Genomic DNA, 23,415 nt, shown 5'->3' with positions numbered 1-23,415 from the left:
GAGACAGACAACATAAAACGGAGAGAAAGGAGAAACCACAACAACGACGTAAGGTCAACAAACACATAGACAAAAAGGGAGCAGAAAACCACAGAAACGCAAGAAACAGGTAGGTTAAAACGACAGAACAGATTACCATGGCTGGCTGACCATGAGAATAAAAAGGAGATGCCAGCCACTATGCAACACATTAAAACCTCCACCATAAAAGCACTAAGGTGGAGGACACTGAGGGTCAAAGGACATGCGCTAAAACTTAGATCAAATGATAAACACACTCTCACGAATAAAACGTAAAACTAAATCAGCCGATGAGGCGTTGTCAGATACAATTAGCGGCAACGAGTCCAGTAACTGAAGATTTTGTCACAGGGTAGTCAATGTGGGACAGTGCACCATAATATGGGCCACTGTCAACCGGGTGCCGCATCGACACTCAGGCGGCTCTTCACAGCGTAGGAGGTAGCCGTGGGTCGCTCAAACGTGGCCAATGTGGAACCGGCAGAGAACCACAGAGTCCCTGCTAGACGCCCACATAGAGGACTGCCACACATTCGAAGTTTCCTTAATGGCACGTAGTTTGTTGTAGGAACTGAGATTGTACCAGTCCATCTCCCAGATCCGAAAAACCTGGGGGCGTAGAAACGAATGCAGGACAGCTACTGGAATGCCGCTCTCCATAAGCGGTATCCATGTAGCCTTTTTGGCCAGCCTGTCAGCAAGATCTTTGCCTGAGACTCCGACGTGTCCTGGGGTCCACACCACTGAACGACCCGACCGTTCCAGGGCATAGATGGACTCCTGGATGGTCACTACCAAAGGATGACGAGGGTAGCACTGGTCGATAGCTTGTAGGCTGCTTAAGGAGTTAGTAAACAGAAGAAACGACTCCCCAGGACATGAATGGATGTGCTCAAGAGCACGAGATATAGCCACCAGCTCTGCAGCGAAAATACTGCAGCCATCGGGCAAGGAATGCTGTTCAATATGTCCTCCATGGACATAAGTGGAGCCGACGTGGCCATCAGCCACCGAGCCGTCGGTGTAAACCACTTCGTGGCCTCGGTACATGTCAAGAATCGAGAGGAAGTGACAGCAGACAGCCGCAGGGTGAACTGAGTCCTTTGGGCCATGCGAACGGTCCAGGCTAAGCCGCGGCCTAGGTGTACGCCATGGAGGTATATGTGAATGGACCTCGAGTATAGGTGGTAAAGGCAAGCACTCCGGTTCAGATAGAAGGGATCGGACGCGAACTGCAATTGTAACCCCTGACCTGGACCGCCGATACGGGAGATGAACCGCCGTGGGAGCGAAAGGGAGACGGTAATTCAGATGCGCAGGAGAACTACGTATGTGTGCGACTTAACTGGCGAGCGTTTTACGTACGCCTGACCTGCAATGGAGGGACTCCAGCCTCTGCCAGGACGCTGGTCGCCGGACTCGTCCTAAAAGCTCCAGTCGCTTGTCGAACGCCACAGTGGTGCACTGGATCGAGTAAACGCAACTCTGAGGGCGCCGCCAAACCATAAACCAGACTCAAATAGTCAAGGCGGGTTTGAACAAGGGCTGTGTGGAGCTGCAGCAGCGTAGAGCGATCTGCACCCTAGTTGGTGTTGGTCAAGCAGCGGAGGGCATTGAGGTGCTGCCAGCACTTCCGCTTAAGCTGACGAAGGTGAGGAAGCCAAGTCAATCGGGCGTCGAAAACCAGTCCTAAAAATCGATATGTCTCCACTACAGTGAGGGGATCATCAGTAAGGTACTGTAAAGTTCTGGTTCCAGATGAATGGTACGATGCTGACAGAAGTACGCAACACATGACTTCATGGCTGAAAACTGAAAACCGTGGGCTAGAGCCCATGACTGCCCCTTGTGGATGGCTCCCTGTAGGCACCGCTCAGCAACAGTACTGGTGAAGCAATACGAAATGCAGAAATCGTCTGCATACAGAGAGGGTGAGACGGACGGCCCTACAGCTGCTGCTAGACCGTTAATGGCCACTAAAAATAGAGATACACTCCATACAGAGACCTGTGGGACCCCATTCTCCTGGATATGGGGGGAACTATGGGAGGCACCAACTTGGACAAGTATGAAGCGACAGGAAATTCTGCATAGAAATCGTGAGTGGGCCTCGGAGACACCACTCGTATAATGTGGCAAGGATATGATGTTGCCAGGTCGTGTCATACGCTTTTCGTAAATCAAAAAAGACGACAACAAGGTGTTGGCGTCTGGAAAAGGCTGTTCGGATGGCAGACTCGAGGGACACAAGATTATCAGTGGCAGAACGACCCAGGCGGAAACCGACCTGGCATGGAGCCAGCAGGCCACGTGACACCAGGACGCAGCCCAACTGCCAACACGCCATACGGTCCAGAAGCTTACAAAGAACTTTGGTGAGGCTGATGGACTGATAGCTATCCACATCAAGCGGGTTTTTGCCAGGTTGGAGCACTGCTATGATGGAAAGAAGCCATCTCACGAAGAGATGTCGCTTGTAGTCAGATGAGAGAGGTTTAATCATCTGACTGTGGATCCGATCTGGCCCAGGAGCTAAGTCGCGGCAATATGCAAGGGCACTGAGGAGCTCCCAATCTGTAAATGGGGCGTTATAGGGTTCACTGTGGCGTGGTAGTGAATGAGAGGATTTTCCCTTCCATCCGCCGCTTGAGAGTGCGAAAGGCTGTGTGCGGGGGGATAATTTTCCAATGCAGAGGTGCGAGCATAGTCTTCAGCAATCGCGTTTGCGTTGGTAGATAACACGCCATTTATGTTAACACTGGGAACACCTGTTGAGATCTGGCGCCCAAAAATCGTTTGATCTTTGTCCAGACTTTGGAAGGTGACGTATGGCACCCAATGGTCGAGATGTATGTCGACCAACACTCCTGTTTCCGCCTTTTGATAATCTGGCGAATGCGGGCATGGAGTCGTTTGAAGGCTATGATGTGCTCCAGGGAAGGGTGCCACTTATTTCGCTGTAGAGTTTGCCGACGCTCCTTAATTGCCTCAGCGACTTCCGGCGACCACCAAGGGACTGTCTTTCGCTGGGGGCCTCCCTAAAGAACAAGGAATTGCGTTTTTCGCTGCAGAAACGATCGTTGAAGTTACCTGCTCAACCACCACACCAATGTTACCATGTGGGGGAGATTCAACGGTGACAGCAGAGGTGAAAGCATTCCAGTCTGCCTTGTATAAAGCCCATCTGGGCAGGCGTCCATGGGCCTGACGCCGGCGCAGTGAAAGGAAGATGGAGAAGTGATCACTAGCATACAGGTCGTCATGTGCCATCCAGTGGATAGATGGGAGAGGGCCAGGACTGCAAACCGAGAGATTAATGGCTGAATATGTGCCGTGTGCCATACTGAATTGTGTGGGGGCACCTGTATTTAAGAGGCAGAGGTCGAGTTGTGACAGTAAATTTTCGACATCTCTGCCTCGGCCAGTAAGCATGGTGCCACCCCACAAGGCGTTGTGAGCTTTAAAATGTCCAAACAGTAGGAAAGGTTTACGGAATTGATCAATCAGTGCAGCCAATGCGTTCAGGGGTACTGCACCACCTGGAGGAAGATATAAGTTGCAGTTATTTCCATCGTCATCCTTATCCTGACAGCCATAGCTCCAAGAGAGGTTTGAAGGGGCACAGGTTCACTGGATACTGAGTTCAGGACATAGACACAAACTCCACCTGACACTCTATTATAGTCACTACAGTACTTTTAATACCCCTATAGCCATGGAGAGCAGGGGTCCGCATTTCTGGGAACCAGGTTTCCTGAAGGGCAATGCAGAAAGCAGGAGTAAAGTTTATAGTTGCCATAGCTCAGACAGGTGGTGGAAAAAAAACCGGCACAATTCCACTAGAGGATGACGTTATCGTGAGGCTGGGAGGGAATGAAGTGTGCAAGGAGGCAGGCTATGCCTCAGGGTCACCTGCTGCCACCGATTGAGTATTTGTAGCCATTTCTATGGTGCATGAGGCATCAGTGAGAGCCAGGTCCACAGAGGCTGCTAAGATCTTACTGCGTCCTCAGATGCAGAATTGATAGGAGTGGTGGTGTTGGGCCAACAGAGGGTCCTGTTTCTTATCAGACTTTCTTAGTTTGCTTGCTCTCTCGCCTCTCTTTAAGGGCTTGCTGCAAAGACTTCTCTGAAGCAGTTTCAGGCATGGAGGAATACCGTGAGGCTCTTCATCCAGCAGCTTTTGGGTCCTTGAGCCACTGGCGAGTGTCTGCAGTGGCATTAGTCGAGATCTTGCGAGAGAGAGCCCCAAGGGACCCTTCTGCATGAGAGGAGCTGGAGGAGGCTGTTGCTTCTCCAGCAGGGGGGAGAGGACTGATGTCCCCTGCTTTGGGGGGGGGGGGCCTTGCTCCCGAAGTAGGTGCTTTGGGAGCAATGGAGGAAGATTTGCCCTCTACCACCAAGGGACAGATGTATTCTGGTGGCCCAGAGAGCCCACTGTTCGTGGCACAGAGTGAGGAACCACTGGCACTTGGGACGGCAATGGTGACATAGCTGCAGCATATGTCGACATCAACCGAATATGGTGCAATCTTCCAAATTTATGTTTAGCCTCTGTGTAAGTCAACCGGTCCAGGGTCTTGTACTACATGATTTTCTTTTTGGAGTACAGGGCAGTCTGGCAAGCAGGGGAAGTGGTGCTCTCCACAGTTGATGCAAGTGGGAGGAAGCACACATGGAGTATCTGGGTGCAGTAGTAGTCCACAGGCTCGGCATGTGGCGCTGGAAGTGCAGCAGGAAAACATGTGCCCAAACTTCCAGCACTTAAAGCACTGCATAGAGAGAGGGACGTATTGGTTAACGTCACAACGGTAAACCATGAGCTTAGCCTTTGAGGGGGATTTATTGTCTGAAAAGGTCAAGATGAAGCAACTAGTAGCAACCCTGTTGTCTTTGGGTCCCCTTTAAATGCGCCGGATGAAATGAACACCCCGCCGTTTTAAGTTGGCGCGGAGCTCGTCGTCGGAGCGCAAGAGAGGATCGCGATGGCAAATGATCCCCTGGACCATGTTGAGGCTTTTACGGGGAGTTACAGAAACAGGAATATCACCCAGCTTGCCACAGGCGAGTAACGCTCGGGATTGGCCTGGAAATACTGTCCGAATATCAAGACTGCGCCGTTTCGCATCTTGGACAGCGCTCTCACTTCTCCAAACTTATCCTCAGGGTATTCAACGAAAAATTGAGGCTTTGTAGGAGTCCCCTTCAGTTCAGCTACAAACTACAAACCGAGGCGAATATGGCTCTCTCCGTTCTGTAGCCCTACGTTCCTCCCATGGTGTAGCGATGGAGGGAAACGATTTAGTGTCATACCTGTCGGCATTGTATTCGATTTTGCCCTTCTTAGAGACTGCTAGTGCCGTACGGTCACCAGCAAGATATGACTTAGTCCGCTTCATTGCGGGTCATCCGCCCTGATGCCACCCACTCCGATCATGGGCTCTCCCCATGGGCGCCACCCAGCCACAGCAAAGGCCAACTGACATGATGGCCGTTGCTGGGAGTCCTGATGCCCCAGGAAGACAGCCATCTACTACTTGGTATATGTGGGGAGTTTACTGCTCAGGCATCAGCAGTGCGATCCCTATGTTGTCAGGGGGCTACCACCAAATAGGTACATTACGGCCCCACCACAACAGACTGGCTATCGTGCTGGATATTGGGCGCACAGAAATCCAATATTGTCATGGGGGCGAAAGAGGACAGGAGACAACGGAAGAAGATGACATACCCTAGAAAGTGTTCCTCCTCAAATAGTTGAATCGCAGGTGGAGTTGCAGAGCTATGACAAGAGATTCAGATCGAATCTAAGGGAACTATGGATAACTCGTGCACCACATAAGGCGTCCTACCCCCATATGACCCGCAATTCTGAAGAATTTTGAAAGTGGCAGGTCAGACCATAGAATGGGGTCTGAACACATAGGGCCGAACAGTGTGAGACTCCTGTCAGTCGCCTCTTACGGCAGGCAGGAATACCTCGGGCCTAGGCTAACCCCCAACCCGCAGGTGGGCGTGCTTATGGAATATCGTCTCAGTTATGCGACTGGATTCTGTATTTCCTGTTAGAGATGTCAGAGTTCGTAGGAACTGACGGAAAGACAGAGTAAAACAGGAGTGATTACTGGTGTTCCCCAAGGAAGTGTTATAGGCCCTCTGCTGTTCCTTATCTATATAAGCGATTTAGGAGGCAATCTGAGCAGTCGTCTTGGGTTGTTTGCAGAAGTCTCGTCATGTATCGTCTAGTAAAGTCAACAGAAGATCAAAACCAATTGCAAAACGATTTAGATAAGGTATCTGTATGGTGCGAAACCTGGCAACTGACCCTAAAAGTGTGAGATCACCCACTTGAGTGCTAAAAGGAATCCGTCAAACTTCGGTTATAGGGTAACTCAGTCTAAATAGCTAGGCATCACAATTACAAACAACTTGAAATGGAATGAACACATAGAAAATGTTGTGAGGAAGGCAAACCAAAGGCAGAATACTTAGAAAATGTAACAGATCTAGTAAGCAGAGTGCCTACAGTACGCTTGTCTGCCCTCTTTTGGAGTACTGCAGCGCGGTCTGGCGGATTAACGGAGTAGAACAGAGTACATCGAGAAAGTTCAAAGAAGAGCAGCACGTTTCGTATTACCGAGAGTAGGGGAGAGAGTGTCATGGTTTGGGGTGAATATCATTAAAACAAAGGCGTTTCTCGTTGCGGCGGGATCTTCTCACGAAATTTCAGTCACCAGCATTCTCCTCCGAATGTGAAAATAGTTTTTTGACGCCGACCTACATAGGGAGAAACGATCATCATAATAAAATGAGAGAAATTAGAACTCGCACGAAAGATATAGGTGCTCATATTTTCCCCGCGCTGTTCAAGAGTGGAATAACAGAGAATTTCTGTGAAGGTGGCTCAGCCGGCCGAGATGGCCGAGCGGTTCTAAGCGCTACAGTCTGGAACCGCGCGACCACTACGGTCGCAAGTTCGAATCCTGTCTCGGGCATGGATGTGTGTGATGTCCTTAGGTTAGTTAGGTTTAAGTAGTTCTAAGTTCTAGGGGATTGATGACCTCAGATGTTAAGTCCCATAGTGCTCAGAGCCATTTGAAACATTTGAAGATGGCTCGGTGAACCCTCTGCGAGGCACTAAAGTGTGATATGCAAAGTAGCCCTGTACATGTAGATGCAGAATGTGTAGGGTTGCAAAAACGTCCGGAGTTTGAGAATTTTATGACTGGGGGGGGGGGGTATTTTTTTTTTAATTTTACGCCAATATACGTGAAGTAACTCTTCTACTCGGTTTTAATCATTTAATCTCTTTTCGCTTCTTATGCTTTAGCAATGGACAGCAGAAACTAGGTGCTTGATGTTCACCTTCAACAGGAATACAGATTTTTGAAAGTGTGTAATGGCACTAACAATGAACGTGTTTATTGCACACTATCTACTGGAGAATTATCTGTTGCACGTAAAAGGAAGGGTGATGATATTAAAGAACTTTTGAAAACAGCTAAACATAGGAGTGCTAGTGAAGCTACTACTTCACCAAACCTAAGCCTTTTTTTTTTTTTTTCAAAGCCAAAAATGGGAATAACAGTGATCCGGTGTGCCCTGCTAAGGACGCTACATTTTCGTACCACACTGCTAGACACGAGCTCAGCTTCAAAACATCAGACTGCACATCTTAACGGGTTAAAAAGTTACACGACTCGAATTTTCATCTACTACAACTAAAACCGAGGCAACTATTGTTAACGTTATTTCGCCATTTCTATCTGACAGTGTAACAGTAACGAGGGACATAATTGAATAAAATTGTTTCTATTGTATATTGCAATCTGGAAGAAGGAATTAAAGCTAACATAAAATTCTATGAAGTGTCAGGTAAAACCGATCAAATTTTGAAACAGTGCCTTTTGCAGTGTGTGAAAGAATACAAACTTGCAGAAAAGACTGTTTATTATACTGTTGTCTTGTGAAAAATACTATTGAATAAAGTCTAATGCTTCAATAAACAGATAAGACGTTTAAGTAATTTCAAAAATATGTCCCGGATTGGACGCAAAAAATATATTTACGCGAAATGGAAAATGGAGAAAGAAATGGAAGGGATGGTTAGGAACTCGTTACTTCCAGCAGTACTGGGCATTGTCATAATACACTGGCGAAAGTTGGAAATCTGTGCCGCACCGGGACTTGAATACGGATTTAGCACTTCTCATGAGCGGTTTCTTTAACCGCTTTGACCATCCGGATGAAATCTCTGAGCGACTCGAATTTCCAACTTATCACAGAGCAATGCACTGTCCCTCATTCATTAAACCCCTACTCGCAAATTACTGATTCCCGTAGAAGCTCGGACGATATTAGTGCATCCGTACTGAGACAAACGTCAAGCAGCCGTCGTCCTCATATACAGGGTGGGTCAGGAGGAAAGATACGTGCTTTGACGGGTGATACTGCTGATGATTCTGAACAAAAAACTTCTAATAAACATACGCCCTTTTCTTAACCGTCTCCGGGCAAACCAACGAAACCAGCTAGAAACAGGAACGGTGCAGGTGACGACAACTTAAGATACTGTTATGTTATGGTTTGTTCAATTGCGCACGTTTCCTCACAGAAGATGTTCAAACAGTCCACCGTCAATTTCATCGCATGTTGCTGCTCCTGCATACAGGTGTTGTGTCGCTGATCGGAGCTCAGTTTTGCATTCTTGTACTTGGGCACAAGAATGTAAAATACGAGCGAGAAGTTCGTCTCTTGTGTCCACTCTGCGCTTCATCAGGTGCCGCGCTCGGTCTCTGGCAACTATTGCCGTCCTGCTGATATCAGCGGGTGACGCTGTCCCTGCACGATACTGTCCAGACGCAGCTGCTAGGGATCAGTGGGTCATCACCAGGTCAATGACCTCTTCTACAGCGCCGACCACACGTCTCATTCTAACATGAATGAAAGTCCAACTCAATCAGGGACGTCTTACTAGCGATCTGCAATTCATCTCCGGACACCGCCACCACTCAAATTGTTCAGATGGCTCTAAGCACCATGGGATTTAACATCTGAGGTCATCAGTCCCCTAGACTTAGAACTACTTAAATCTAACCAACCTAAGAACATCACACACATCCATGGCTGTTGATATACTTTCTGGGATGTGAGGTCGTGGTCCAAGAACTTTTCTGCTCCTTACGTTTCGTCCAGAACTGCGCTGGACTTCCTCAGACGCGCTGCTCAGCTGAGTCTTGCCGACTGACTGGTCGGGTGTCTGAGAGCGACTTATATATTGTGAGAAAGGGGGGCGTGGTTCAGGTGACACGTGATGAGCAGTGATAATCCATAGCAAAGATGAGGTTGACTATCGATTACCACCTTGTCAAAGATAAAAATTGTTAGCAATTTTGTAGAGCCACTGATAATCCATAGCAAGATAAGGTTGACTATCGATTGCCACCTAGTCCAAGATAAAAATTGTTAGCAATTTTGTAGAGCCACTGTCCATATATCGCTAAGTTTCATAGCCTCCTCTTTCCTATTAAAATTATCGTGATATGTATAAATTTCGATAGCTTCTCTGTATAGCCGTGGATAGTAATTTAACGTTGTAGATAAAACTTCGGTATCCGAAAACTTCACTTGGTGGTTGCCTGGTTGAAGAGCATGTTCCGCTACAGCTGACTTTTCTATTTTTCCAAGTCGACAAAGACTTTTATGCTCTTTCAGTCGCGTGTTTACGCTTCTTTTGGTAGTACTGTAGGGAAGCAGCCTACTCACGCCGTAGTAAATTCACATCAGTCTTTCCATTGTGTGCCAGCCAGTCCGCTGTAACTAGCTCTGACGTCATAAATGTTGCGCAATACTTTAAAAATCAAATAAATAACCTAAAATGTTTCTAGCATGTCAAGAGTAATACTAAATTAATATGTGTTGAATATCAGTTCGATAACTTTAGCCATTTTCGAAATTTGGACGTTTTTCTGTAAAAATCATTGGCACAACAGAAATAGAAAAGGAAATAGAAAAGGATAACAGATTATCTTTCTTGGATGTCTTAGTTATGAGACGGTCCGATAGAAGCTTGGAATATAAAGTTTTTCGGAAGGCAACACATACGGACAGATATTTACATAAAAATTCTAATCATCACCCTCAACAAAAAAGAGGTGTCATATCAACAGCCATGTCACCCGGTCGTGAAAGCCTTCATTCTACACACATCCATGCCCAAGGCAGGATTCGAACCTGCGAGCGTAGCAGCAGCGCGGTTCTGGACTGAAGGGCCTAGAACCGCTCGGCCACCGCGGACGGCTACCGCCACCACTCTCAACTCACGTTCCGATGAATAACTTGGAGATTCATCCTTACATTCACACAGCCCTTTCCTGCGTCACTGTTGGAGTCATCGCCCTGTCACAACAATAGTACTCGATGATTATAATTAAAGCGCAGATTCTCACAGATGTCCAATGTGGGCTGCAACTACCGTGCGGAAGCGAAACTTGGTACATATTCTAATGCTTCAATGCGTAACTGACTTGTGCTGTAAAAAATTAGTTACATGTTTGGCCACCATGTGCAAATATGGCACTGCAACTGCAATAAAGGCGTATACAAATGTTTCTATATGGAATGGATTAGGACCGGGATGTGGGCAGAAAAGGTCAAACAAGTGAGAAATATTTATTTTATTATCAACTAGCGCTTACACAATTTGTTCAGTATGATCACCGGAGACGTCTAAGAGCGTAAAACTATTCCGCGGTAACACCTTGCGTACCTACCAAGTTTCGCTTCCATATTATAATTACAGTCCTCATTGGACGTCCGTGAATAGTTACTCTTTAATTATAACCACCTCGTACCAGTAATTAATCAATAATGGCCGGAATACTGCTTTACTGCCTTGGTATGGTCGTCACGAGTGGTGTAAAACCGGATGACGACTTCAGTCTTATAGATGGAAAGGCAAATATCAATTTGAAACGCTTCGATGGCAGTCTAAGGAGGTCTAGCTTCCTGAATTTTTATCCAGTGTTGAACAGGTTGCTAAATAGTTATTCACTTTGCTGCTCAGAAGTGCTTTATTGATGAGTTTCGGGCTCTGCCCATCATGAGAAATATCGAAAATAAGAACAAAGTCTTCATAGAGTCACGTACGTCAGTTAAGTTTCGGTACTGATGGTGACGCACATGACTCCATACTTTGTATAAAAACTTTGTTCTTATTTTTTATATTCCTCATGAGCGGCAGAGGTCAAAACGGGTCAATAAATCACTTCTCAATAGCAAAGTGAATAATTATTTTGTGACTTATTCAGCAGTGGATAAAGATTTAGGTTTACATGTCTCCTACGCGACTTCATGTCGCACTTTGAAATCTAGCGTTGCTATGAAGTAGCTTACACGAATCTCTTGGAGCTCATGGTTGAGTACTGCTTGTTTGCTTTGGACAGCTGTGAGGTAAGATGGACTGAATACTTAAAAAATATTTAAGAAGACGTGCACAATGTTGTCAATCATTTATTTGATGGATAAAAGAGCGTTATCTAGGTACTCAGTGAATTCTAGTCAAATGCCTGGTGATCAAAAAGTCAGTATAAATTTCAAAACTTAATAAACCACGTAATAATGTAGATAGAGAGGTAGAATTTGACACACATGCTTGAAATGACACGGGGTTTTATTAGAACAAAAAAAAAGTTCACAAAATGTCCAACAGATCCCTTGCGCGCGTTGTTTGGTGATGATCGTGTGCTCAGTCGCCACCTTCGTCATGCTTGGCCTCCCAGGTCCCCAGACCTCAGACCGTGCGATTATTGGCTTTGGGGTTACCTGAAGTCGCAAGTGTATCGTGATCGACCGACATCTCTAGGGATGTTGAAAGACAACACCCGACGCCAATGCCTCACCATAACTCCGGACATGCTTTACAGTGCTGTTCACAACATTATTCCTCGACTACAGCTATTGCTGAGGAATGATGGTGGACATATTGAGCATTTCCTGTAAAGAACATCATCTTTGCTTTGTCTTACTTTGTTATGCTAATTATTGCTATTCTGATCAGATGAAGCGCCATCTGTCGGACATTTTTTGAACTTTTGTATTTATTTGGTTCTAATAAAACCCCATGTCATTCTAAGCATGTGTGTCAATTTGTACCTCTCTATCTACATTATTCCGTGATTTATTCAGTTTTCAAATTTATAGTGACTTTTTGATCACCCGGTACGTCACGTCAGCTGTAATTTCCATTCTCTTGTTGATGTTTTCACTGAGGAGCTGAAGAGTGCCACTGTGTTTTTGAAATCATCAATCACTCGTAGTGGTCGTGACGATCAAGCCCCGATTTTATAGTGACATGCATAAAGACAGAGGAAAACATCATGAAAAAATTAACAACGCTACTGACACGAAATAAAACTTTAAGAATAGTCACGCAGCACACACTTTCACATAATTGAGTGAAACGGTTAATTACGAAAGCCAGTATATCCCATTACAGAACATAATACAGTTCAAGAAATCAACAGGTACCAATAGCTTGTGTTAACTTCGTGTTTTTAGCGATCCACATTACAATGGAACCGTCTCCCCGAATATGCATTCACCTATTCACAATGAATCCAAAAATTAAGCATTAGCATAAGAATGCTTAAACGTTATTTTCACACTTCTCGTCCACAAAACCAATTACTATTGTGATCCAGCTGTCCGAAGCCCAGTCAATGTAGCCTTGCCCTACCCCATGGCTGAAAATGACTACCACGCAAATAGATCGTGAAACATAATCTTTCCCACCTTGTCAAATCGCACGTTACTGTAGTCATCAGACGTAATTCACTTCTGCCATTATTGACGTTACCTCATTTGGACAAGATGGCGGCAGCCTGTGCAATGTATTTAATTAAAACATGAATAAAGGAAACTACGTAATACGAAGCGACTGTTAAACATGCGTAATTAAAATGAATATATTTATCTTCAACAGAATGAAAGCACAAGACTACAGTTTCACATTGAGAATTGTGATCGTATTTAACTTTAGAAAACAACTTTACGAATCGAGAGTACAACTCAGTATAACGTACAGAACCAAACTTCTCGTTCTCTATTAACTTATTATGAAAGGCAGTAATAGCATTTGAGTGGAATATACTTACAACAAAAATATGCGGTAACTAGCTTGTCAATACCTGATAATCCGTACTCTCTCGTAGTCTACGCCACTGCACGTGAATACCCATTCGTGAGTACCGGCTCGCAGAAGGATATAAAGTCTCGTCCTATCGTTTATCACATACTGTGACACAGAAATCGCGGCGATAAATTAACTTGGAGTTATCTTACCGTCAATCTGGTGGACCATACTGTAATTTAACATCATATCTCACCAAATGGAAAAATTATTTCATCAGAGCAGTCGGTTCCTTCAAATATGGCTGCAGTACAAAGCACGTCCCATCATTCCAGCATTCAGAACACGACTTTTTAGAACAATCAGTGCCACTAAACCAATGGCTGACTACCTCTTCGAACCAGAAGTGCATAGCATACACCACTGTTGAGGGTTCCCATAGGCTGAGAGCCAACATCTCACCAAAGACGAGGGGTCCGATGCAGTGGTTATGCAAAGAGTTTGTAAACGTGCCAGAATAGATATGAATGAAGCTTCAAGAGTGGGACTAAAATTATTATAGGTGAAAGTATATCAACGATAAGATTCGCTGATAACATTGGTACCCTCAGTGAAAGTGAAGAATTACAGGAACTGTTGAATGAAATGAGCACACTAATTAGTACAGAATATGCATTGAGAGTAAATCGGCGAAAGTCGAAAGTCGTGAGAAGTAGCAGAAATGAGAACAGCGAGAAACAGATTGGGAATCGCGAAATAGAAGTTAAGGAACTCTGATACACAGCATAATAACACATTTGGGAGGAGGATATAAAAAGCTAACGAGTACTGGCAAAAAGGTCATTCCTGGCCAAAATAATATTGCTAGTTAAAACATAGGCCTTAATTTGATAAAGAAATTTCTGGGAATTTACATTTCGAGTACAACACAGTATGACAGTGAAACATGGATAGTGGTAAAAAAAGGAATAGAAGAGAAAAGAAGCATTTGAGATGTGGTGCTACAGATGAATGTTGAAAATTAGGTGGATTGTAGGTTCTTCGCATAATCGGCGAGGAAAGCAATAAATGGCAAAGACTGACAAGAAGAAGAGACAAGGTGATAGGACATTTCTTAGGGCATCAGGGAATAACTTCCGTGCTACTAGAGGGAGCTGTAACGGTAACAACAGCAGAGGAACATAGACTGGAATACATTCAGCAAGTAATGGAGGACGCTGCTACTCTAAGATGAAAAGGTTGAAACAGGAAAGGAATTCGTGGCGGGCTGCATCATACCAGTAAGGAGACTGACGATTCAAAAAAAAAGTTTTTAAATAGTAATACTAAACTCAGTGAACTGTGAGTGAAGCCCGATGAAAAGGGACTCACATGCTTTGAGCGAAAATAATAGTGCATTGAGAATGGCTAGCCTCTAGCTTAAATCTAGATCCGCATAATAAAATTTAAACAAGGACGACTGATTGCTGCAATCTATAATTTAGATTTCTGTTTGTTATTGTTTTAGTGGGTAACATGATCAGGCAGTTACTGCTTGTATTAGTTTAGTCATTAACTACTTTCTTTTTCATTGCAAGGACTCTTTCTATATGAAAGTTTCCCTGTAATGCCAGGATTTTTTGTTATAATTCACTCTAATAATTTTCACACTCTAATAATTTTCATGTCTTGGCCCATGTTGGATAGTACATGTCCACATTTTTTCAGGTATGCATTACGAAGTTTGTACTAAACATCATGTACCTAACCAAGGTTGCTCAAGTACATCATGGTAAACTTCCCATAGCGAATCTGTGTTGGTGTGGTGCATGAGATGTGTGTGAGAAATCAAGATTATTTACTATTGTCTGGAGATGGTTGTACACTTGTAAAAACCAAAGTCAATAAAGTAATTTTAAAAATTTGTGTTTTAATTGGTGATATACTCATCTGGCCGAATTTATAATTCACAATCTTTAAAAGTAAAATGAAAATGTGTAGTACAGTGCCTGTCACAACACTCACATGGAGTAATGTTGCCAAGCAGAAAATCTTTCTGCTTTATCGGCACCAAAACCTACGTGCTCCTGCGGAAGACTGGTTCTGGCTGTGTGTCGGATTGTGGTGCCGGCTGACCACAACTCTACAAACGGAACGCCCGGTGACTGTGTTCCGGCAGAGCCCGTGCAGTAATCCGCTTCCGGAACACAAAGGCAACCCTGCTCGCTGCCTTGGCGGGCACTCCAATTAATAACACACGCACCGCTTTGAGAACAAAGGGCGAGTTTGCTCCAGTGGTTAGTTCCAGCGTAACGCAACAAGCGCGAGACGCCCCTGCCATATATTTCCCTCAGCCTCTGTTCACCCTTTTATTTACTTAACGGTTGACGACAGGCGACTTTTTCCAGCGCATTTCGATGTTTTGATTTTGGTGAGGATTCTAGTCGTCTCTGTCATCATGTTACAACCATCCGATTCTCTGATGGAGAATATTACAGCAACGAAAAAGCAGAGTGAAGTTTAACTTCAGTTTGTGATAGTGTGGTGATACCCAAACGTTTGCAGTTCAAGAGAACCAGAATAGCTACTTTTGTCAAGTAGGGGAGACTGGGGCGAGTTAACAATCTTGCAGGTTAAATATTTTTAATAAATTCATTTATGGAGCTAGTTGTTCTTTCTCTGCATTTATTAATAGTATAACTTTTCAAAGTAATGAATTGCGTTGCGTAATTTTTATTTTGATATGATATACTACTATGCCTATTTTAAAAGCAAATACAAGGGTGTCATCTCGTTCTAGTATTGTAACAAGATAACTTAAACTGTGGGCTAAGATGACAGTACTGATAAAATATGAATACATTTTTATTCTTAGAAAATGTAAGACAGTGCATTAATTAATCTAACATTGCTGTGTATTTTTAATGAATAGTATACTACGAATATAAATATAATTTCAAATTAGAGTTTTCACTAACAAAAAACACACACAAATTCTGATTAGTCCTCATGCCACATTTGGTGGCGTTTGCAACACTCTATCCAGGTCTCTGCTGGAGATTCATCACATGCTGAACATTTCATTAGACATTCTTTCGAAGCTCTCTCTGTTTTACATCTACATCTACCTACATACTCCAAAAGCCATTGTATGGTGCGTGGCGGAGGGTACTCTGTACCACTTCTAGTCATTTCCCTTCGTGTTCCAATCGCAAACAGAGCTTTTTTTCCAACTCTGTGTTATTCCTTATCAGCCAAAATCCCAAAATCTGTTTTACAGATGATCTTCTCAAAACATTTGTGCTTAGCGTACAGAGACTTTTCCATTTTATTGCAGGTGATCGAGACTTTTCCAGTTTACCGCACTTGGCCTTTCTTTAGGCAAAGTTTTAATATCAAAAAAGCTTTATTGAAGTTTTGGCTTAATGGGAGGATCATTTAATGAAGATCCTGGTTCATCAGTTTGCGATGTATGATGTCCTCCATATGTTCACCAGACTGTTCTGTGGATATCTTTAGGTACTTTAACTTTCAAGAATGCAGTCTTGCATAGTCTGTCTTCATTAGCCTTCATTCCGTTCAGTAGGTACAGGAATTGTTCTTCACTTTCTCAAATGGTATCAAAGTCATCAGTGAATCTTTTAACGGATATCGTTCCTCCCCAAAATTTTGAACCTTTCCTCTATTTCCGTCATAGCTTCTTTGATTTATAGATTGAACAGTAGGGGTGCAAGACTTTATCCCTGTCAATTTAGTGCGATTACTTCGTTCTTGGTATTTCAGCCTTACTGTTCCCTCTTGGTTGTTGCACATATATTACCCGTCTTTCTCAATAACTTACTGCCATATTTCTGAGAATTTCGAACATCTTGTACTATTTACATAGCTGAACCCTTATTTAGGTCGACAAATCCTATGAACATGTCTTGATTTTTCTAAGTCTTACTTTCATTATCAAGCGCCACGTCAGAACTGGTTCTCTGGTGCCTTTATCTTTCCTAAGGCCAAGCAGATCATCTAACAAATCCTCAGTTTTCTTGTACATGCTTCTGTATATTATTCTTGTCAGCAGCTTTGTTGTATCAGCTGTTAAGCTGATTGTGTGATACCTCTAGCCCTTATCGGCTCTATTTTCGTAACTGTATTGGTGATGAAACTTGCTGGCAGATTTAAACTGTTTGTGGGTCAGGGACTCGAACTCGGGACCTTTGGACGGCGAATATTCCAGCCCAGTGCATAATTTTGCTCTGTCAGGACGTTTCGTTTCAGCGCACACCCCGCTGCAACATGAAGAATTAATTCTGTATACGAACCCCAGGTTTTGGCTAAGTCAAGTCTCCTCAGTATCCTTCGTTCCAGGAAATTTAATCCTGCAAGTTTCGCAGGAGAACTTCTGTGAAGATTGGAAGGTAGAAGATGAGGTTCAACTGTTCAAATGTGTGTGAAATCTTATGGGACTTAACTTCTAAGGTCATCAGTCCCTAAGCTTACACACTACTTAACCTAAAGTATCCTAAGGTCATCAGTCCCCTAGACTTAGAACTACTTAAACCTAACTAACCTAAGGAAATCACACACATCCATGCCCGAGGCAGGATTCGAACCTGCGACCGCAGCAGCAGCGCGGTTCCAGCCTGAAGCGCCTAAAACCGCTCGGCCACAGAGGCCGGCGAAAAGACGGTCAGCGGTACTTAATGAATACTGATCCATTATGCGTTTACCTATACACATTGATCCAACAAACACGAAAGCAAACGTTTGTAACAAGGAAATAAGAAAATCGTTTTTAGTACTGTCTTATTCTATGTTCAAGAAGACGTCAGTTAATTTAATCGTTACCACTTATATCAGATGGCTACTTTCTGCACAACAATAAGTAAGATATTCCTTTTCATCAATTCTCATTTCTACAGAATACTGAATCTCAAAAACAATGAAAACAGGCCAAGAAGACATTCATTAAGAACGAGAGGAGGAGCTGCAGGGGACGTGAAAGGCCTAAAATAAAAATAAAAAAAATTCAAAGAACGGTAGAGCATTTGCGCACAAAAGGCAAACGATCCACTATGTCTTCCATATCGACTCCCATTTTTTCTTCCATCCAGTCACCACAGAAATCTTCCCGAGGTAGAGGCCTTCAGTGTACTTTTTCCACCTGCCTGCATTAGTACATATTTATTACCACGTCTCGAAATTTCAACGAGAGTCTGGTTTAACTTGTACCCATGAGGATGTTACCGAGAAAATTTTTTTTTTTTTAAAGCGTTAAACCTACTCAACGAGAAGCATATCGAAGTACTGGTCAACAAGTTTTGTAATTCACCAGTCAGTGATCACGAGAACCACACTGATTCGATGTTGTCGCAGAGATCTCCTGGTTTAAATGATAAAACCATAGCACCAGTGCCGCGAGTTCAGCCAGTAGTGTATCACACAGCCTACCATAAGCAGGTATGTAAGAGGATCCCGGCCCCAGTTGGCTACCTAACGCTGTGCTCATGCGCCCCATTACCACCAACGAGAACAGGATTCGCCTCTTCAGTTCCAAGTTTATGCTATCGCCATCTTCAGTGAACTTTATTTCATGTGTTTCTGATTGTGTGTTTGAACTGAGGTATACTGAAACTGTAATTTTATTAAGAACATTTCACTTTCCAGATTTCATATACATCTATGATAAGCGATAGAGCGCGTCCAGCGATGTTATGACACTGTTTCCAGAAGCTTAGCTTTACGCTCCCTGTGCTATGAGCGAGACTTATTCCTTGGAGTGAAAACGGCATATGAAAGATTATTCGAGGGACATTTCTTGGCTTCGATACTGAAAGTTATCCTGGCATGGAACGCCACAATGAATGTTAACCCGTGGTGCCGACTATATAAACTGAATGAGAATGTAGTAAAATTTACTAATATTTATTTTTTAAAAGAAAAACAGGCATATATTGTAGTTATTGATTGAGTACAGTAAACAACTAACAGTTTGGTTAAGAGAACAATGGACAAGGATCCTGGGAGGCAGAAGTGAGTCAAGTACTTTGGCCCTAAAAATGTGGATAACACAATCTGAATTGATCTGACGCTGAGCAGACAGAAGTCTATATAGGTGCAGCTGAGAGCAATTGGTGATTGAGTTCTGTGTGCCCTGATAAGGCCGGAGCAGCAGTACAATACACTGTTTGCTTTGTGCAGCGATGTAACTTGCAGCTGGCGAGATGTCTGAGGTGGAGGCGAGGCGTAAGGCGGCACCTGTGAATCGATCGCAGCCAAACAATGAAATACAAAAACCTCACGGTCTGGGGATCAGGCATACGGATCGCAATTTACTCTCTACCAGAGCCCTGAAATCACGGTAGATTTCAGTGTGTGACACACCCGTTCGCTGGTCATACCAAGGACCAATTTGGCTCACTTATACGTGAGAGCCCACAAGGATACCAAACGCCAATACTAATAAACCAAAGATGAATAAGTATGCCCTCGGCAAACAAGTGGTCCTAAACATTTGAAGTCACACTGTCGGTACAGTAAGAACTTCACCACAGGCTCTCCAGGCTAACTGCTTGCAAGTGAAGTCAGTCTCAGGACAGGTCCCAAGTACCAACCACACATGCCAGAGCTTCGATCAGAAGAACCTTCCCAGACCAAAGTCCAGAATCTAAGCGCCTCGCATTTCTCCAGATAAAAAAATACCCTTTTTCTGCAAAGTGCATGAACGACGCCACCTTCACCCCGTCTTGAGCCAATCACAGGGCTTTAGAGGCGCTAAATCTCCACTCCTACACGACAGCACAAACTCATGTCGAACCAGCACCAGAGTTAAGAAACCTGCGTCTATGAAGAAAAAAAAAATCGCCAATTACTGACTTTAAGTTTTCGTGGAGGGAGAAGATGTTTTCCTCCAAAGACGCATCGCTTCCCACTCCAACAAGCGAACAGATATAATCTTAAAGATCTTTATCTAAATCACCTGTGCCTTGCAGCATGTTAGTTCTAGCTCTGAGGTGTAATAAAGATTCTATCTCTAAACGTTTGTCAGACGCTGGAGTTTCTTATACAACTGAGGCAGTCGATGGAAGTGAGTCACAGGCCTATTTCCAGTATCAGCAAACATGAAGACTTGTGGATTTTTATTACTCACAGCTCTGCACACAATGCCTGGTTTACGACTCCACTGTGTAGATGCATCCCTTCAGTCTGCCACCACCAACCCAGCCTTCAACTGGTGCCAATGCAGGTATAGCGGCATTGTCCTGCTGGAAACCTGTCTCAACTAGGGGCTGCTCTATCTGCCCTGTACAACTGTGGGCCTGTCTGGCAAGATTTACTGAGAGATGGGCTCACAGCCAATTGCTTTCAACTTCCAACATGCTGTTTCTGTGAACTAAGAACCATAAAAATACCTCATGCTTTTAGCACCCTACCACACTCCATCAACATCTGCTCAGGCCGTTAACTTTCTAGAGTCTCACTCAATGTGTGCAATGTTGTAACAAATTCTTTAATAATTTTCCATGCACGAAAAATTGGTGAGAAAGTAACTTCTTGTCTCTCAGTACGAGACATACTGGAAAGTAAATATATAATATTTACGAGAATGATGTTAGTACTGCATTGTGTTGTTGGCCACCATTGTACAAGAAATTGGAGCTTAATGAAATACGTCCAGTGCTGTGGCCGCGTCTATGACAATGATTGGAAAGGAAATTATTAGGGATTGTGAAACATTATTGCCAGGTTCTCATCCAAAATCGCAGAAAATTCAAGTCAATAATTGCAATTTTTTAAGTGTTTGTATGTCTAGAATGTTGGGACGAAAAGGTTTTTTTAATCCATGCATTACAAATATTTCTGCAGCCCATTGTTCGATGAGGGAGGAGGAGGAGATTAGTGTTTAACGTCCCGTCGACAACGAGGTCATTAGAGACGGAGCGCAAGCTCGGGTGAGGGAAGGATGGGGAAGGAAATCGGCCGTGCCCTTTCAAAGGAACCATCCCGGCATTTGCCTGAAGCGATTTAGGGAAATCACGGAAAACCTAAATCAGGATGGCCGGAGGCGGGATTGAACCGTCGCCCATTGTTCGAAGCAATGCCACAGCTGCCGAGGGACGCTGTCAGTCGGAGACTCTCAGCTCGCGTAGAAGGCTTGTCGTGGCGTGACGCATGTACACAAAATGATTTATATTGCAGTATGCACGCAAATGTGCTGAGGAATAAGTGTACAGGCGGCCAAATGCAGCATATCTAGCTCAGCCATATGGGGTTTTCTCGCCAAGAAGAACAAGGAAATTACTCTCCAGGAAATGCAGACTAAATGTAAGTTACATAAACACTTTTTTGGTCAAATTTCGGTCAAAATTGATGAAAACAACTTTTGGACCGCCATACTGAATTACCCATTTTGAGTTTTGAAAATCTAACTTCAGATGCGTGTTAAGCGACATCAAAAATGTCTAGTAACATGTATTTTTTATGCAAATTGAACTAATAACTCACACACAAAACTTTTTCCTAAACTTAAACAGGTTTCTCTCGAGAAACGATTTTTCAAAACTGTGTGCAACATAAAATAAAAACGGTTCAACCTGTTAACTTCTACCTTTGTCCCCCGAAAAGTAAACACTTCCTGGGAGCTTATATCTATGTTAAATGAAATTTGTTAATACTGACTAATTTCTGTAAAGCCATAAAGCGTGAAACAAACCCTCAAATATCTAAATCAAAGTTCGAGTTAGCACCGTACCGTTATATTTAAGGTTATTTCATTATGGTTAGGTATAAGCTCCCCTAAATTTAATGTAGTATCGACTGATGTTATCCATTTTTTATTACAGATAGCTGCTCAGGGGCTATACTGCAAGCAGTCTGCATACTTCAAACTATCAGGTCCCTGATCAGATTATGATTAGAGGTGCCATTTTGTTTTCTTGTTTTTTTTTATTGAAAACCTAAAAAAAAAATGTTGAATGTATGATCAGTCAAAATCCCCAAACCGCTCCTTTGTCTTTTCACTGTCTCAAAATAACACAAACTTTGCCTATTTTTTGCTCAGTTGAATAAGAACCTGGCCTTAAATAACAGAAAATATGCTGTATCTGTATTCCTAGTACTCAGAGTACGTCTAACGAATTTTTATTATATGAGGGGCGTTCGATAAGTAATGCAACACATTTTTCTCGGCCAGTTTCGGTTGAAAAGATGCGGAAGTAGTTGTAGCATTTCGTGGATTCCTTGCGCTTCAGCCCCTACAGTTCCGTGAAATTCCGATAGGTGACAGCGTCATACATAGCTTTCAAAATGGCGTCTGTAAAAGAGGTGCGTTTCAAGCACAGAGCTGTCACTGAGTTTCTTTTGTCGGAAAACCAGAACGCCGCAGACCATAGACACTTGCAGAATTTCTACAGACCCCCGGCAGTGAACAAAAGTCGTTGGGCGAGGCGTCTGAATCGTCGCAGTAAGGCCGAGCGAGCCTGTTCGATATCCCACCTACCGGCCGGCCGCAGACAGTTGTGACTGTACACTGTTGGAATGTGCGAGCACACTCATTCGAGGTGATCGTCGGATTACAATCAGATACCTCGTTGCTCAACTGGACGCCTCTGTTGGTAATGCTCATACACTCATCCACCCGTTGGGTGCTCAAACGTGTGCGTCTGTTGGGTTCCTCGACGCCTAACAAAAGACCATAAAGAGCAACGAAGGGCGTCTGTGCGGAACACTTGCGCGTTACAGGGCTAATCATGACAGCTTTTTGTCAAACATCGTCAGAGGCGATGTAACACGGGTTCCTCACTTCCAGCCGGAAACAGAGCGGCACTCCATGAATTGGCGCCAGACCGCCTCTCCTCCGAATAAAATGTTCAAAGCCGCACTCTTAGCCGGTAAAGTCATGGTGGCGGTCTTCTGGGGTTTATTCTGATCTTCTCCCTCATCGTGCAACGATCAAATCTGAAGCGTATTGTGCTACCCTCAGGAAATTGAAGAAACGGCTTCACTGTGTTCGTCGCCACAAAAATGCAAACGAACTTCTCTTTCTGCATGACGACCCAAGGCCTCACAGGTCTGCGCACCCGAGAGGAGCTCACAAAACTTCACTGGACTGTTGTTCCTAATCCACCCTGCCGCCCGTATCTCGCACCTTCCTACTTCCATCTGTATGGACCATCTACATCTACGTGAATACTCTGCTATTCACAATAAAGCGCCTGGCAGAGAGTTCAATGAACCACCTTCAAGCTGTCTCTCTACAGTTCCAGTCTCTGGCACGTGGGAAAAAGAGTACTTAA

The sequence above is a fragment of the Schistocerca nitens genome, chromosome 7 (genome assembly GCF_023898315.1).
Source record: "Schistocerca nitens isolate TAMUIC-IGC-003100 chromosome 7, iqSchNite1.1, whole genome shotgun sequence".
Lineage (NCBI taxonomy): Eukaryota > Metazoa > Arthropoda > Insecta > Orthoptera > Acrididae > Schistocerca > Schistocerca nitens.
The sequence above is the reverse complement of the archived record's forward strand: the minus strand, read 5'-3'. Positions refer to the sequence as shown.